Source organism: Dermacentor albipictus, chromosome 1 (genome assembly GCF_038994185.2).
Source record: "Dermacentor albipictus isolate Rhodes 1998 colony chromosome 1, USDA_Dalb.pri_finalv2, whole genome shotgun sequence".
Lineage (NCBI taxonomy): Eukaryota > Metazoa > Arthropoda > Arachnida > Ixodida > Ixodidae > Dermacentor > Dermacentor albipictus.
The window spans coordinates 225,336,359-225,351,440 of NC_091821.1; the positions used below are offsets into that span (position 1 = coordinate 225,336,359).

The 15,082-nt window shown below is 47.2% G+C and overlaps 1 protein-coding gene across 1 annotated transcript in view; it reads left to right on the forward strand.

The window, feature by feature from the left end:
* Positions 1 to 12,661: 12,661 nt before the first annotated feature.
* Positions 12,662 to 15,082, forward strand: part of LOC135912075 (palmitoyltransferase ZDHHC11-like) — a 70,522-nt gene continuing 68,101 nt past the window's right edge. Inside the window, exon 1 of the mRNA XM_065444459.1 lies at positions 12,662 to 13,506. The gene's annotated coding sequence lies outside the window, so the exon portion shown is untranslated. The remainder of the gene's footprint in view (positions 13,507 to 15,082) is intronic.

A 15,082-nucleotide genomic window follows, 5' to 3' on the forward strand; every position in this document is an offset into this window, starting at 1 on the left:
TCCACTCTGCGAAGAAGGATGACCACCGAAGCTGTGTATGTGGGCCCCTTAATGGCGAACTCCACCTCCGCCGGGGGTCGGCCGGGCATTGAAACATCTTCAGGATCGGCCCACGTATGTGTTGTGCTTAACGCCTGCTTCACCTCCGCCACGGGTCGGCCCGGCATTGAACTATCTTAGGGATCGGCCCAGATATGGAGAGTGATCAACGCCTGCCTCAGCTCCGCCGCGGGTCGGCCCGATATTGCATTATCTTCGGGATCGGCCAACGTATGGGGTGTGTTTATCGCCTGCTTCACCGCCACGGTTCGGGCCTGTGTTGCACTATCTACGGGATCGGCCCAGGTATGGGGTGTGTTTAACGCCTGCTTCACCTCCGCCGCGGGTCGGCCCGACATTGCACTATTTTCGCGATAGGCCCACGTATGGGGAGTTTTTTGCTTACCACGCCAAGGACACGACAATTTCCTTGGATAGCAGAGGTATACAGCTTCGCTGTAAAAGCCGGGCTTTCCCGGCAAGAAAGCCGGGAAAGCGTGCGGTGTGTGGGGGGTCCCTCAAGGCAGACGAGGAGACGAATGAGAATGGAGAGGGAATCGAATCAAACGGCGCACACTGTGATCACGATGCTAGGCTGAAGAAAATTGAGGCTTTCCAGGATGAGCTTGTCAAACAGGCCGAAGAGCTCAAACATGAGCTAAATATGGAGCATGATGCACGGAAGGTAGCGTAAAAAACGCTTCAAACAGCCGAGGAAAAGCTGAACAGGGCCGCCATTGTGAACGAGAATGGCCGTGACAATGGAACGCAGTCCCCCAACATGACAGGAGAGTGAATGCTAGCAAAGTACGTGGAATGCGTGCAACGTTAGCTAACGTTGCTAACCCCTAACTTTAGCAACGTTAGGGGTTAGCTGGAAGGAGCGACACCTACCTTGAGGCCGCCACGCGAAAAAAGCAGGAGCGCAGGGGTCAATGCCCCTTGTCAAGTCCGAATCACGCTGAAAAGGACAAAGGGAAGCAGGGAGAGGAAGGAGAGAGTGAAATGGTGATTATCGCCAGCGACTCAAACCTGGCTAGGTGCTCAGAAGCAATTCTGGAGAGGTTGAATGGCGATAAAAGAGTGGCGGTAAGGAGATTTCTGGGGCGCCGACTGGCTTATGTCGTGGACCGAGCATAAGCAAAGCTCGCGGAAAATGCCCAAGTGCGCAACCTTGACATAGTAGCAGGTGGGCTAAATGACGTCCTAAACCAGAAAGGGACAGGACTACACTCTAAAACAAAATTACACCCTTTGGGTTGTATCTTGCCGCACGACAATAAACTTCATCTGTCTTGTCCGCATTTCCTTTCTTTAATGCTGCGAGTCCGGTACGTCCCAGTTGCGAACGGCATGGGCGTTATCAGCATGACATAGCATTGCCGACAGGAAAGTAGCGGGCGTGGCGTTTTCAAGATAGGAAACGCAAGCAAGGCAGATGACGATTGTTGTTGTGTGGCAGATATACACCCCAAAGAGTGTATCTTTGTCTAAGAGTAGCCCAGCGCTTGGCGAAGGGGGTGGACGACTTGCGCGAGCTGTCCCCTCAGGTGCAGATCGTGGTGTGCACGGTGCCGTACACTCTAAAAACTAGGAAGGGTATCGCAGGAGTGAAGCGGCCGGTTCACTCTTCAAAGCGTCGTTTTACTCTCGCAAAATGTCGAGGAGAGTGAAATGCATTGTTCACTCTCTCACCAAGGAGAGAGTAAAATGTGCTTTTCACTCTCCCCCTTCAGAGAGAGAGAGTAGTTCTACTCTTGCGGCAATAGAGAACAAAACGTAGCGTGATCTTCTGCTTCAACTGTAGGTGGCTGGCCCCGAACATGGCAATGTATCATTCATGCACGCTGAGCAAAGAACACATCGTTTTGCTTCTAAGAGAACAGGCCGCCGCAGTTCAAAGGAACGCGTAGCGAGCGCTCTACTTTTTCACTCGGAGTTCTCCACCGCGCGCGCGCGCGCTCAAGATCGCGGAACAACACAGCACCGGAGAAAGGTGATCTTTTATTGTGTCTGTAGCTCTCAATTTACTCATCACGGCTTTTCTTTGAATGCCTCAACCGTTGAGCTTCCTGCTTCTGCTCCTCCAAGTACATTTGTCGCCGCTTCCATGTGCCTAAAACTGGTATCTGCAGCTCCTTTGTAATTTGAACTTTAAGGATGTCGCTTTCCTTCTATTACCTCCACAGACAATTCTCTGTGACATGCGAAGAATGTCACAGAAGGGAAAAAAAAACACTTGGCAATGTCTGCTATGTCTAGCCAAGTGTACAAATTTAAGGACTTTCCAGTACTTCTAAAAATTCCAGGCTTTTCAATGCCTTGAAAATGGCATTTTAGAAATAAAGGGTTTTCAAGGATCGCTACAAACCCTGGTTTCTAGCACCTAAATAATTTTACAAGCTTATTTTGGCATGGAGTTCGGAAATTCATGCTTTTTAGCTAACGCTGCATCATCTCTGTACATTGAAACCACGAGAGCGCAACCATTTTGGAGTAAAGAAAAATACTGAAAGCTTTTAATACCACTCTTTTTCTATGGAGCTTCGTATTGCCTAGTTAGGTTTACGAATGTGCCTGGTTTTGGTGGGCGTTTCTTCGACATTTTCTGTGAGAAGTAGATGACTAACCCCCGTATTCAGAAATGTATATTAATACAAAGCCCATGCTTGACTTTATATAAACGACGCCTGGTGCGAACGTCCCCCAGACGCTCACTGCCTTTCTTTTGGTGCGTTCACGACTTGCATCATTTAGATGAAGTCAAGCATGGGCTTCAAGTTATGATGCATTTCTGAATATGGGGGTAAGCGTGCGCTATTTCGGGCAACGCATTGTGCCACTGACACTGAGAGGAAACGGGGAAAACAAAGTTAACGCCCTATACTCCTAAACTTTCGCGTACCTGTGGTGTGCGTGTATCGTGGAAGAAGAAACAGCGCTAACACCAGGACGAAAAAAAGCATCGACCACACCAGCGCTTCGTGGTGTTGTCCATGTTTTTGCGTCGTCCTTGTGTTGCGCTGTTTCTTCTAAAATGCTCAACCAACTAGCCGGCAAGTCTATCCTGTGCATATATATTGAACACACGTATGAATGTAGGTGGTCTTCGAAGCTTTTAGAACGAGCACTGCCACAGGATACGAGCAGTGCACGCGTAACAAGTGGACACATTACTCATTTAAACATGCGTGCCAACGCATGTGACGCGGCTATCGGCATAAGCAGTCTCCAAATGCTGGAATGCGTGCTCTTCAAAACGCTAACGATCCGCTGCTAATGCAGGACAACAGCTCACAGCGGACTGAACCAAACTCTAAACTAATGCACTTGAAAAGAACGCCTACACGGCAGCGTGAGGCACGTCGAAATGCCTGGTACTGGCATCGCAGTTGACCACATACGAATGGAACTGGCGGAAAAAATAAACAGAAATGCTCACCAGTATACGCGCGACTTAAATTCACATACGTGGATGGTTGGCACGATACTTTGTATCCGCGTATTTTCGGAGAACATATAATGCATGGACTGGAAAAGCACTCGATCGTGAGCTGAACGGCACATTTGTTATTTTCCTGGGGTGACGACAAGCCGTGAATAGTTCTCACGTCGTCGTCTACGTTGTATTCCTCCGTTAGTCGTAGCAAGGAATGGAAATGATGCAAACGCAAACGTATTCCAGTACGCAACAGCACAGCACAGCACACTGCAGAGAAACTCCAACCACCGCAGCCGATTCCTCAAATACATTTGTTATGTATATAAGCTCTAAAACAACACGACTGAGCGTGGTGGCTTTGTGGTGTAATGGTTAGGATGTGTGCTTTGAATTGTATAGATGCGAGTGTACGCGGGTTCGAATCCACGTGATGTATAGAGCAATGTGGTTCTCCATAAGTGTGTGATTCCCTCGACTATTGTGTTCTAATTAGATTATGTGTCTCCTGATTGTGAAATATGCGAAAATATTTGCGGATTAAATGTGAATTAGCTTTTTCTTTCTCCGCAGTGGCGTTCGGGACACATACGCATAGGCCGATTACGAGCCGTCACGACTCATGGTAGGCAGCAAATAGCCAGGAAAAATGACTTTAAAATCCTGCATAACATTGCTCACGCCTAATTCTGAAGGCCGCTTGGAATCGGGCCACTGAGTCTGAGGAGCCGCCTAGAGAACGGTGTATCAGCGACCCTAATTTGATCTGATTTCCTGCCTGCATGCGTGGCCAGGACTTCGCTAAGAGGGTATTGGGAAGAGTAGTTGCACTCTGTTTGGGCGAGTAGAAGTACTCGGTCTGGTGGAGTGCCATTACCCCTACGGTGAGAGTATTACCACTCTGCGGAAGAGTACTAGCACTCCCTGTGGGAAGAGTATTATCACTCTGCAGAAGAGTACTAGCAATCCCTTGCGGCGGAGTAACAAAACTCTGTCAACAGGAGTTGACCTACTCTCTCTCAAAGAGGGTCGATCTACTCTCGAAAAGAGAGTGAAATATGGGACAAGCCGCTACTCCCTCAAAGGGAGTGCCCGGCACTCTCTTAGTTTTTAGAGTGTAGGTGCCTGTACGGGACAGTTACGTACAAATAGCCGTAATGGCTGCTAATGAGGCGATATGGAAAATGAGCCGAGAGAAAGGTTTCGAGGTTATCGAAGTAAATAGGGAAGTGAGAAGATGTGGTGGTTTTGAACGAGACGGGATCCACTTCAATTACAAGCTGCGACGAGAAGTAGGCTGGGACTTGGTGGTCGCGCTGTTGCTTTTTTAGGAGGCCCATGGGCTCTCAGGAGGTCAAAGTAGTGAAGAAGGTCCCCTAGGGGAAACCCAGAATAGCGTCGCCGTCAATAACAGAAAAAAGATGAAAACAAAAAAGAGAGCTCACCATGCAATAGGCTACGTCAACATGCAGGGCGGCAGAAGATAAGAAAAGTGGGCAGAAATTGAGCAGCAGTTAAATCGAGAAGAAATTGTGGGTGTATGCGGTTACAGAAACGGACCTTAATCACTCGGAAGAGGTGCCAGTGATTGAGAATTATGTTTGGCAAGGGTGCAACAGAACTAAGTCGGAAAAAAAGGGAGGGGGAGTCGGAATGCTCATATATCAGGGAGCCAAATGGAAAAGAGTGAATTCAAAATGTCAAGAGCAACTTTGGTTATCAGGTACAACGAGAGGAAAAAAAACTAGGCTGGGTGTAACGTATTGATGGACCGGAAATAATTGCGCAGAAAGGAATCAAGAGTTAATGTAATGCATAAGTGCTGATATTAAGGGTTTAGGGAATTATGCTGAAATTATCCTATTAGGTGACATGAATGCGCACATACAGGATCTAGATGGCTATACCGACAACAACGGGAAGTCAATGTGAGCAATATGAGCAACGGGAAGTCAATCTTTGTGAGCAACATAACCTCGTTAGCGTGAATACAGGACCTAAGTGTGAATGGCAGATCACGTGGGAAGTGGGACACCGGCAATCGACCATTGATTACTGTCTGATAACAGAAGGAATTCATGATAAGTTGAAAGAAATGATCATTGACGAGGAAGGGAAATGATGCGCTTATGGTAACTCCCTATGCTGCTATAGCAGCATAGGGAGTGACCATAGGTTGTGCCACCAAGCAAGAGCTTGGTGGCGCAAGCCACCGCCCCGTTTCAAGGATACGCTCATAACATCCATCCATCCATCGCGGCCCACGCAAGAGGCTGCGTTTCTACTACAAAGCCCGTCATCGTGCATGGCGTTCGCCGCGAGCGTTTCCCGGTAAACATTACGGTTACACACGCTGCAGTTGCCGTGAAGCGTGCGAAGCAGTCAGGGATCTTCGAATGCTATCGCGCTTCGCTCTTAAAGGCGAAGCTTAAGCGCCCTCCAAATTTTTATGTAGCACGTACTGAGCAACAGAAAGCTGTATCGGGAATTTTTCATGTCGCTCTACAATTTTCTCATTGCCCCTTTAAACTACCTATAATATTTGAGAAGTTTATTAATTCAATAAGACTAATTATCTAATTAGGCGGAAGGAAAAAATAATCATTTGAGCATCTCCAAGCAACGGCAAACAACATTACCTTGGGTCTCTCCAGCTAAGTGACATTCGCATATTTTTTAAACTTTGGCTAAAGTTAGCTGGGATACCCCGTTCGACAAACAGGCGAATTCACGAACATACAGTTAAAATAAACGCGCAAGTAAAAAACGGCACCACTTGCATTAGCGCTAAAATGATATAATAGTATCGGTGAGAGTTGTAATAGTGCAATCGCAAAAGCGGTAATAATAATAATATTTGGGGTTTTACGTGCCAAAACCACTTTCTGATTATGAGGCACGCCGTAGTGGAGGACTCCGGAAATTTTGACCACCTGGGGTTCTTTAACGTGCACCTAAATCTAAGCACACGGGTGTTTTCGCATTTCGCCCCCATCGAAATGCGGCCGCCGTGGCCGGGATTCGATCCCGCGACCTCGTGCTCAGCAGCCCAACACCATAGCCACTGAGCAACCACGGCGGGTAAAGCGGTAACAGGGAAATGGTTTGAAGAGCTGTTCTTGTATAATTAGTTTTTTCCTAACGTGGAAGCAATGTTCGGTTTGTGAGGAAAAGAAAAAAATTAGAACTTCATCTGGTTTTTTTTTTTCTATATTCTTTGCTAACTCAGCTTCCCACAGAATGCCTTGAACATAATGTTCGCGAGTGCTCGAAGGCCGTAATCTTTAATAAGCGTGCCCGAGTCCGGCCCGTGCCCGTGGCTTCAAGCCCGAGCCCGACCCGGACCCGCTAAAGAAGGCTTCGGACGGACCGGCCCGGCCGGCTCAGCCTTTCGGGCCGGCCCGGGCCCCGTGCAGTGCTCTAGTTTAAATCTCTGGTTCACATTGCAAGATTGGTTATGGGAATTCATCGTGCGTTTGTATACATTAGGCGGTATAATAGCAAGAGCTTGGTGGCTCAACCCACCGCTCCGTTCTAAAGGGGACGCTCATAACATCCATCCATCCATCCATCCATCCATCCATCCATCCATCCATCCATCGATGCTTGAGCGTCGACAGGATTCGAATGTAGGTGTTGTCCGGTATCTTGCTTCCTGTTTAGCGTATTTTCTGTCGTTTGAATGACCAGCGATTCCAGACATAGTCTCGTTGATACGTTCCTTTCCAGTGACCTTTGCTTTTTCCCAGTTTATCGAACGGCGCGTATTCTGATCGAACGCGCGTCGCGGTGACATTTGATGCCAACGTCGTTTTTGGGTTGTTTCAGACGCCTTTGGTAGTTTCCCCTTTTCCGATGCAGACAGATTCGTAATCTGCACAGGGAATTTGTAAACCAATCTCGAGGTGCTTATTATTATTATGCCGTATATTGTCGAATTCGCCATCTTGCCAGCTATGACTGGCGGCTTTTACGGCGTGATTGGCTCAAAATGCCGCCATTACAGAATTTGACGATATGGCGGAATTCGCGCCCATGTCCAGAGTTGTATCCCCGGATACTTTAGCGGTGCAAAAGGTATTTCACGTTGGCGAGCTCATTCCTGAGCTTGCTCGTTGGCACATGCGCATTATGCGCCGCAATGAGAACCGCTGTCGAGGATCGAAAACCATATACAGCGGTTCACTAATTTTATTTTAAAATTAATTACATTAAGTTTGGGGGTTTCACATGCCAAAAGCACGATTTGATTATGAGGCACGCCGTAGCGAGGGGCTCCGGAATAATTTTGACCACCTGAGGTTCTTTGACGTGCACCCAGTGCACGGTACACGGGTGCTTTTGCATTTCGCCCCCATCGAAAAGCGCACGAAGCTACCGCGGCGTAGGTATACCGTATCCGTAGGTATACGTAAGTACGTTTATAAACATGTAATTTGCGACCCTTTGGCATATACAAGGAAAAAATAGACACAACGGTAACATCCTTCGATAACATCCTGCCCCTTGAGTTGACCGCGCTCCTCAGGACAGCTTCGGCACCTTTGTAGTATCGATGTAGCTGCCAAGTCCAGGAATTCGGGACATAGAATATTGCGGCGTAGCCGACCCTTGTCGGCTATGGGAAACATTTTTTTTTTTTAATGTATTGCTGAGCAATACCTCATTTTTCGCGATTCGCGACATTTTACTGTTACATACTCTTTTTTTGTTATTGTTCTCTTTTGTCAATTTATTCTTTCACTTTGACGTTGATTTTGCTCCCCCCTTATGTAATGCCTTCGGACCTTTAAGGGAAAAATAAATGAAAAATAAAAAAAAATAAATGAAAAATTTGCACTCTAGGCACTTAATCCCGACAACGGTCTCACGCGATATGTCGAGTGTAGTTTAATTCCGCTGGTTGGATTTTTTTTCCTGGGCACTTTTGTAGTCCCGTTTAAAATACATGGGGTTATTTTTTAAAATGACAATTGTAACCCAGCGAAAACTCATCCGCTATACAGCTAGCGGTTAAGTTTGAAAATATGCGAATGCCACTTAGCTAGACAGACCCAACGTAATGTTGATTGCCGTCGCTTGGAGATGCTCAAATTATTTTTTTTCATACCGCCTAACTAGATAATTAGTCTTATTGAATTAATGAAGTTCTCCAATATTATAGTTTTTATTATTTATATTATTATTATTATTATCGAAAAAGTGTCAATCAGAAAATTGTAGAGCGACATGAAAACTCCCAGCTTTCGACAGAATGCCTTGAACATAATATTCGCGAGTGCTCGAAGTCACTCGCGAACATAGTCCACATACTGTGGATCTCTCTCTATGTGCAGCTCCAGTTTCGTTTTATTCCCCTGGCTAACTTTTTATCCAGGGGCACTTTTATTCGACACTATACGGTGAAGCAGCTCTGCAGGGGCAAAAGATTTGTTCGTCGTTTAATTGATCGAGAAGGGCTCGTCTACCGCATTGTGCAGCTGTGATGCATATTTGCGCATCACAGCTGCACAACGCCAAGTTTTGAATATTATCAGTGCAGAAAAAATTCAAAGGGAAAATTCATGAAACGCGTGACGGATAAGGCAAGATGAATTGTCAAATTCTGCAAGAAGCAGCATCAAGACAGCAGCCTTGATGGAGTGACGTCCAAGCGTTAAACACAGTTGCGTGCGCCACTTTTTTTTTCAAGTCTCGGTGCATGGTAAAATGTTTTATTCCGTATTTGGTACAAAACTATTAGAAACGTTTTTGACGCGAACGGAGATCGCCAAATCGAGCACTTTTTACGCGTGTTTACTTGACAGCACAATGTAGCGACAATGCCAAGTTTTTAATATTATCAGTGCAGAAAAAATTCAAAGGGAAAACTCATGAAACGCGTGACGGAACGAAATAAAGAGGAAGGGAGAATCTCTGTGTTACAGCGAAAATCAGCAGCTTTGTCTCGTTTAATGCCGTTCGGAAGTATAACTAAAATAATGCCTACGCAAATCTCCTACGCATGATTCGTAAGCGAAAGTTAGGTTCGGAAGCTTTGGGATAGTGCAGGTACAACTGGTGAACTACACCGAATCAATCATGATATGGTCTGTAGTTACCCGCACGATTGCTTAGCTGCGCAAACACGTCACCACTGGACAATACTTCTCGGACCCTCGCCTTGTCGGGAATATTTCCTCGCGCAAGGTGACTGTTGCAATGTCCTCAACAAAACACTGGTCGGACAGCCGGTCGGACACGACTAACCTGATTCCGGGCTTTTAAATGCTGTCGCATGAAAACGCCTGAAAATACTGAGAAATTATGCAAAGAGTTTGTTTCCTCACAAGCTAAGTCGTACTGTGGGGAAACAAGCTTCGAGTTTGTGGCAGCGTTTTCCGTGCACAATGTTTTATTATGGTGATAGCAATTATATGTACACTCCAGGCGCATTTCCGCCGACGTGATCGGTGTCGTCTCCTCCGTCACCGTGATGTTTCGTGTAAAGCGCTATAACGTAAAACTATTCCAAACTTTTTTATTCCAATTCTGCAATCAACCGTACGCTTTTTGGCCCACCCCCACTTCACCTGTCTGTCACGCGACGTCACGAAAACTGCGATAGCTCCCCATCTGGCATGACCTGTTCACATGAGTTCACCGAACAAAAGATAATAGTTATTTCTGATTCGACGCCTTTTCGCCATTAGCCCTCGGCTATTGGGCAAAAGTTTTTGGGCTGCAGCCACTTCACCTGCCCGTCACGCGACGTCACAATACCGCAAAAATTCACCGCATCAAAGTACGCGTTGAAGATGCATTAATATGTCGAACAAAACTGAATTTTCTTTTAAATAGCCGAAGGCTGCCTTGTTGCGAAAGGAATAAAAGATGGCTGCCGTCGACCGCTCAGGCACTGACTACTCGCACCTGTCAAAGAGTATGGGTTTATTTGCCTATAATAAAACTTCTTGCGTGGCCGTATAACGTTTTCGAGCACTTTCGGCACGTTTACGACCTCGTTCTGCCATCTCTTCTTTCCTGTGGATCCGTTTTAGCGTCATTCTCAAGCTTCCATTGCATGCCGCCGCGATTTTCGACCAGCCACCGCAAGCTAAGTAAGTGAAAGCGCACCAATCGCACACGTCGGCACCACTCTCTTCATCCGGTTATCGATTTTCAGTGCTCGGCCCCATGGAATCCCTCTCCACTTGAGCGTGCTTCTCGCCACTTGTGAGCCAGTTAAATAAGACAAGCCACTCAGTGGCTAGTCTTATTTAACCGTCGTGGATCGACCACTTTGATGACTACCGATTCGCCACAGCTCAGGGGCGTACCAGGTACGCACACTACTGTACGCTATGGTACGCCAAGCCCGTAAAGTCTTTGCTGACCGACGAAGAAGAAAAGAGTTTTGATGTCGTCAAGCGGAAGTTCGACAGTCATTTCGTCAAATAGCGGAACATTGTTTATGAAAGTGTCTGCTTTCACAGACGCCAGCAACGGCCAGAAGAATCGGTGGATCAGTTCACAACTGCACTTCACGTGCTGACAGACCGCTGCACCTTCGCGGATGTGGAGTAATGACTCATCCTGGACAGCTCGTCGGCCTTCGTAACGCGCAACTCTCCGAGACCCTGCAGATGGATCCGCAGCTGACAATTCGTTTTTCAAGCAAACAAAAGTGACCACCTATGAACGAGGAGCGTGTTTGATTGTTCTCTTCAGACAACCCTGCGGGTGGCCGCCCGATGCTTGCGTCGGCGGTTATGCAAATTTGACGTCAGGAGATTGGATTACGTTATAGGGCCCCAAATACGATAACATCGAGGCCGAGCGCCGTATGCTGCCGGTGTGAGCGTGCGAGGTTGAGCCGAGAAGCCTGGTGGCTCAGTCTCGGAGGTTACGAAACATCGCGCACAACAACGCCGCGAGCAAGCACGTCTCGGTTTGCATTATGTGTTCTACACAGACAAGCAGCCGTGGTGCACGCAAGGTAACGTGCACCACGGCTAAACACTCTGCATTGCACTAAATATCGAATAAATTAAACGTTCACCGTCAACATCACCGCGAATTATCGTCAATCTGAGCACAGAAAGCGTCGCTTACATTGATTGAGTCGGATCCACATAAGTTTATTGCGATAGCAATCATAAGGACACTCTGTGCTGTTATCGCATGCATGTGTGTGTCACAAGGATAGCTGTGTGTGCAGCTATCCGTGTGACGTCACCACGGATAGCTGGGCGACGCTACGTGCGCCAAGCTATCCACGTGACCTGATATCCCCCGAAGTGTGTATTATCGGCCATCGCAATAAACAGTGCCCAAGGTAAATATACCTGGTAGCGAAGCTTCCATAGGAGCCCATACGTTCAAAACATGGCGGTCCATCGCCGGTTCATGGGGCTTAGCGCCATCTGTATGTGGTGGGAACACTTCCGGCGGAAGAAAAAATGACGTGACGCCATGTCCGTTAAAAGCAGAAGTGAAGTCATTTTGTTTTCGAAGGCGCGAAATTTGTTTTGTTGTTTCTCCTTTGGAGCTATATATTCAAATGCCCCGCCATTCGACTTGATGGGCGTTTCGAGCTTTCAGCGTGGAAAGCGATGCAGGAAAGAAGGCCAGCCGCGCATCCCTGCACAGAACATACTTTCGTTGGAGGCCGACGAAAGCTTTAGGCGTAGAGTGCTGATCCTATTGTCGGATGCCAAGTCCGTCGGCCAGCGCAGTCGCACGAAAACAACTACACAATTATCTGGCGGTCGTAACTCACTACTTTTGACTGAACAGATTAAGAAGCAGTGAAGCTAGCCGCGTCACCAAATTCGGACAAACTTCGACAAGCAAGAAAGCACAAATCGTGAGGGGGGCGTATTTCAACAGGTGATACTAGCGCGCCTTTCTGCCCATTTCAAGAGGTGCATTGCACTGCGAGTGATAGTGGCGTCAACGCCCCCTGTAGCGATGGGCGCTAAAAAGAAATGCATTTATTAATAATAATAAAATTAAACGTATTTTCTTAACTCATCACGAATATATAAAATTGACTAGGAATTTTATTTTCATTGAATGAATCTAACTGTGTCTCGTCTGAATTAAAAAACGCCTTTTTCTTTCCCAATGTTTGTTCCCTCCAAACATAGTCGCGCTTCAATCGCTGCTCCCATAACCCCCCATGCTGATGTCGGTGACAATCTGTACTGAACAGCTTTTCGCCCGAAGCTTCGCGACCTATTTGAATCGACCTTGCAGTGCTTTTTGCCACCCAGACTGGCTCCTTCCCGCACGCATACGCGGTCGTATACAATGTCACCGCATGGTTACAGAAGTGGGCGGTGGTCAACTACCTCGCGGAGGCCGTGAACGGCAGAACAGAAAATGGAAAACAAGTCCCAGTGCTTCAACAGCCGCCACCGCCGGACTTTGACAAAAAGTCGGAGTGGCCGTGGTGGCCGGCGTGGATCGACCACTTCGATGACTACCGATTCGCCACAGTTCGGGGGAGGCCCAGGTACGCACACTACTGTGTACTATGGTACGCCAAGCCCGTGAAGTCTTTGCTGACTGACGAAGAAGAAAAGAGTTTTGATGTCGTCAAGCGGAAGTTCGTCTCGCCAGCAACGGCCAGAAGAATCGGTGGATCAGTTCACTACTGCACTTCACGTGCTGACAGAACGCTGCAGCTTCGGGGATATGGAGTAACGACTCGTCCGGGACCGGTCGTCGGCCTTCTTGACGCGCAATTGTCCGAGACCCTGCAGATGCATCCGCAGCTGACATTGGCTACGGCGCTGGCCAAGGCTCGCCTCGTGCGGCAGCTCCCGTGTGTCCACATTAGGAGCTCGCCAGAACTTCAGGACTAGGAAGCCAGCGTGGACGCCGTAGGCCACCAGAAACGCCCACAGCACAACAGAGGTTCCCCCTACTGCGCCGGCAACGCCCACCCGAGGTCGGCGTGCCCGGCCAGAGCTTCGAACTGTGGCAACAAAGGACATTTTGCGAAAGCTTGCCTCAAGCAAGAAGTGCCAGCACAAAGAAAGGTACGCGTCTCGATTTTCCAACACGATACCGGAGAAAATTTCATTGGTGCGATTGACGGGGCCGGGAAAGCGCGCTATGTGCAGCTGCCTATCCTTGCTAAGGTTTATTCGGGGGCAGAAGTGTCAGTTTTACCGTCTACTTTTCCAGGATTGCCCGTCGATAAGGCAGACGAAATACTAGAGGGGGCTGGGGGCAACTTGCAGGATGCCGCCAGCCATGTGGCGCCTGTGAAAGCAGGCACTTTCTTTTTTTTTTATTTGAATATACTGCAGGCCCTTCACGGCCCGTGCAGGAGTGGTACAGATGCAATGAAAAAAAAAATCACAATGACAAGTCAATACATTGAATGCAGTTAATAAAAGAGTCGATGTTATTGCAACACACAATATCGTTAGTTAATTTGTTCCACTGGGAAATGGCTGACGGAAAAAGGGAATGCTTGTGAACATTAACGTGACTTGGGGGAAGATAGATTGTTTTGGAGTGATTAAGTCTGGTTGAACGTTTTGGAGGATCTTGGAGGTAATGAGAACGTGCTATTTGGAAATGACCATGGTATAATTGATAGATGAATTTTAGTCGCGAAATTACTCTTCTCTGCGAGAGGGGTTTTAGGTTAGCCCTTGCTAGCAGACCCGAGACGCTGGATTGCCTTTTGTAGTCCGAATATACAAACCTAACTGCTAATTTTTGTATGCGTTCTATTTTGTTTATAAGAAATTTTTGATGAGGGCTCCAGATTAGATCAGCGTATTCTAGGCATGGTCTTATTAGTGTTTTGTACGCGTTTAGTTTGAGGTGTGGTGGTGCTGCGCGCAGTCTCCTTTTTAAAAAGGTCAGTTTGCCTATGGCTTTTTGACACATGGTCGAAATATGAGGCTCCCAGTTAAGGTTAGGCGTGAGTTTAATGCCTAGGTATTTTACCTGGTTGCTTTTGTTGATTGTTGACCTTCCGATCGAATATGAAAAGTTAAGCGGGAGTTTCTTATTTGTGAAAGACATGTAATGTGTTTTTGATGTGTTTAGTTTCATGCCCCAAGTGTTGCACCAAGAGTGAATTGTTTGAAGTGAATTATGAAGTTCTATTTGGTCTTCTTGGTTGTGTACGACTGTGTACACGACACAGTCATCAGCAAACAGGCGCATCTGAATTGAGTTTTTAACGCAGAACTGGATGTCGTTTATGTACAGCCTCCCTGATTTTTAATAATATAGCGCGAGCGTCGACTGAACTGCTGGTGAGCGCTTTAAAACGGCGATAAGCGTGCAAAAAGAGCGTGCAACAAGGCGAGTGCAACAAGGCAACAAGGCTCGTGCGCGAACTCTCGCCTTGTTGCACGCTTATCGCCGTTATAAGCAGTTATAAGCAGTTCAGTCGACGCTCGCGCTATATTATTAAAAATCAGGGAGGCTGTACATCAAGAACAAAAGTGGTGCGAGAACTGATCCTTGAGGTACTCCGGAGTAAACTTCGAGTGGTTGTGAAAGATTATTATCGATTGAAACGCTCTGTTTACGATTGGTTAGAAAACTGTTGATCCAGGATATTATTTTATTACTAATACCGAAAGCCGA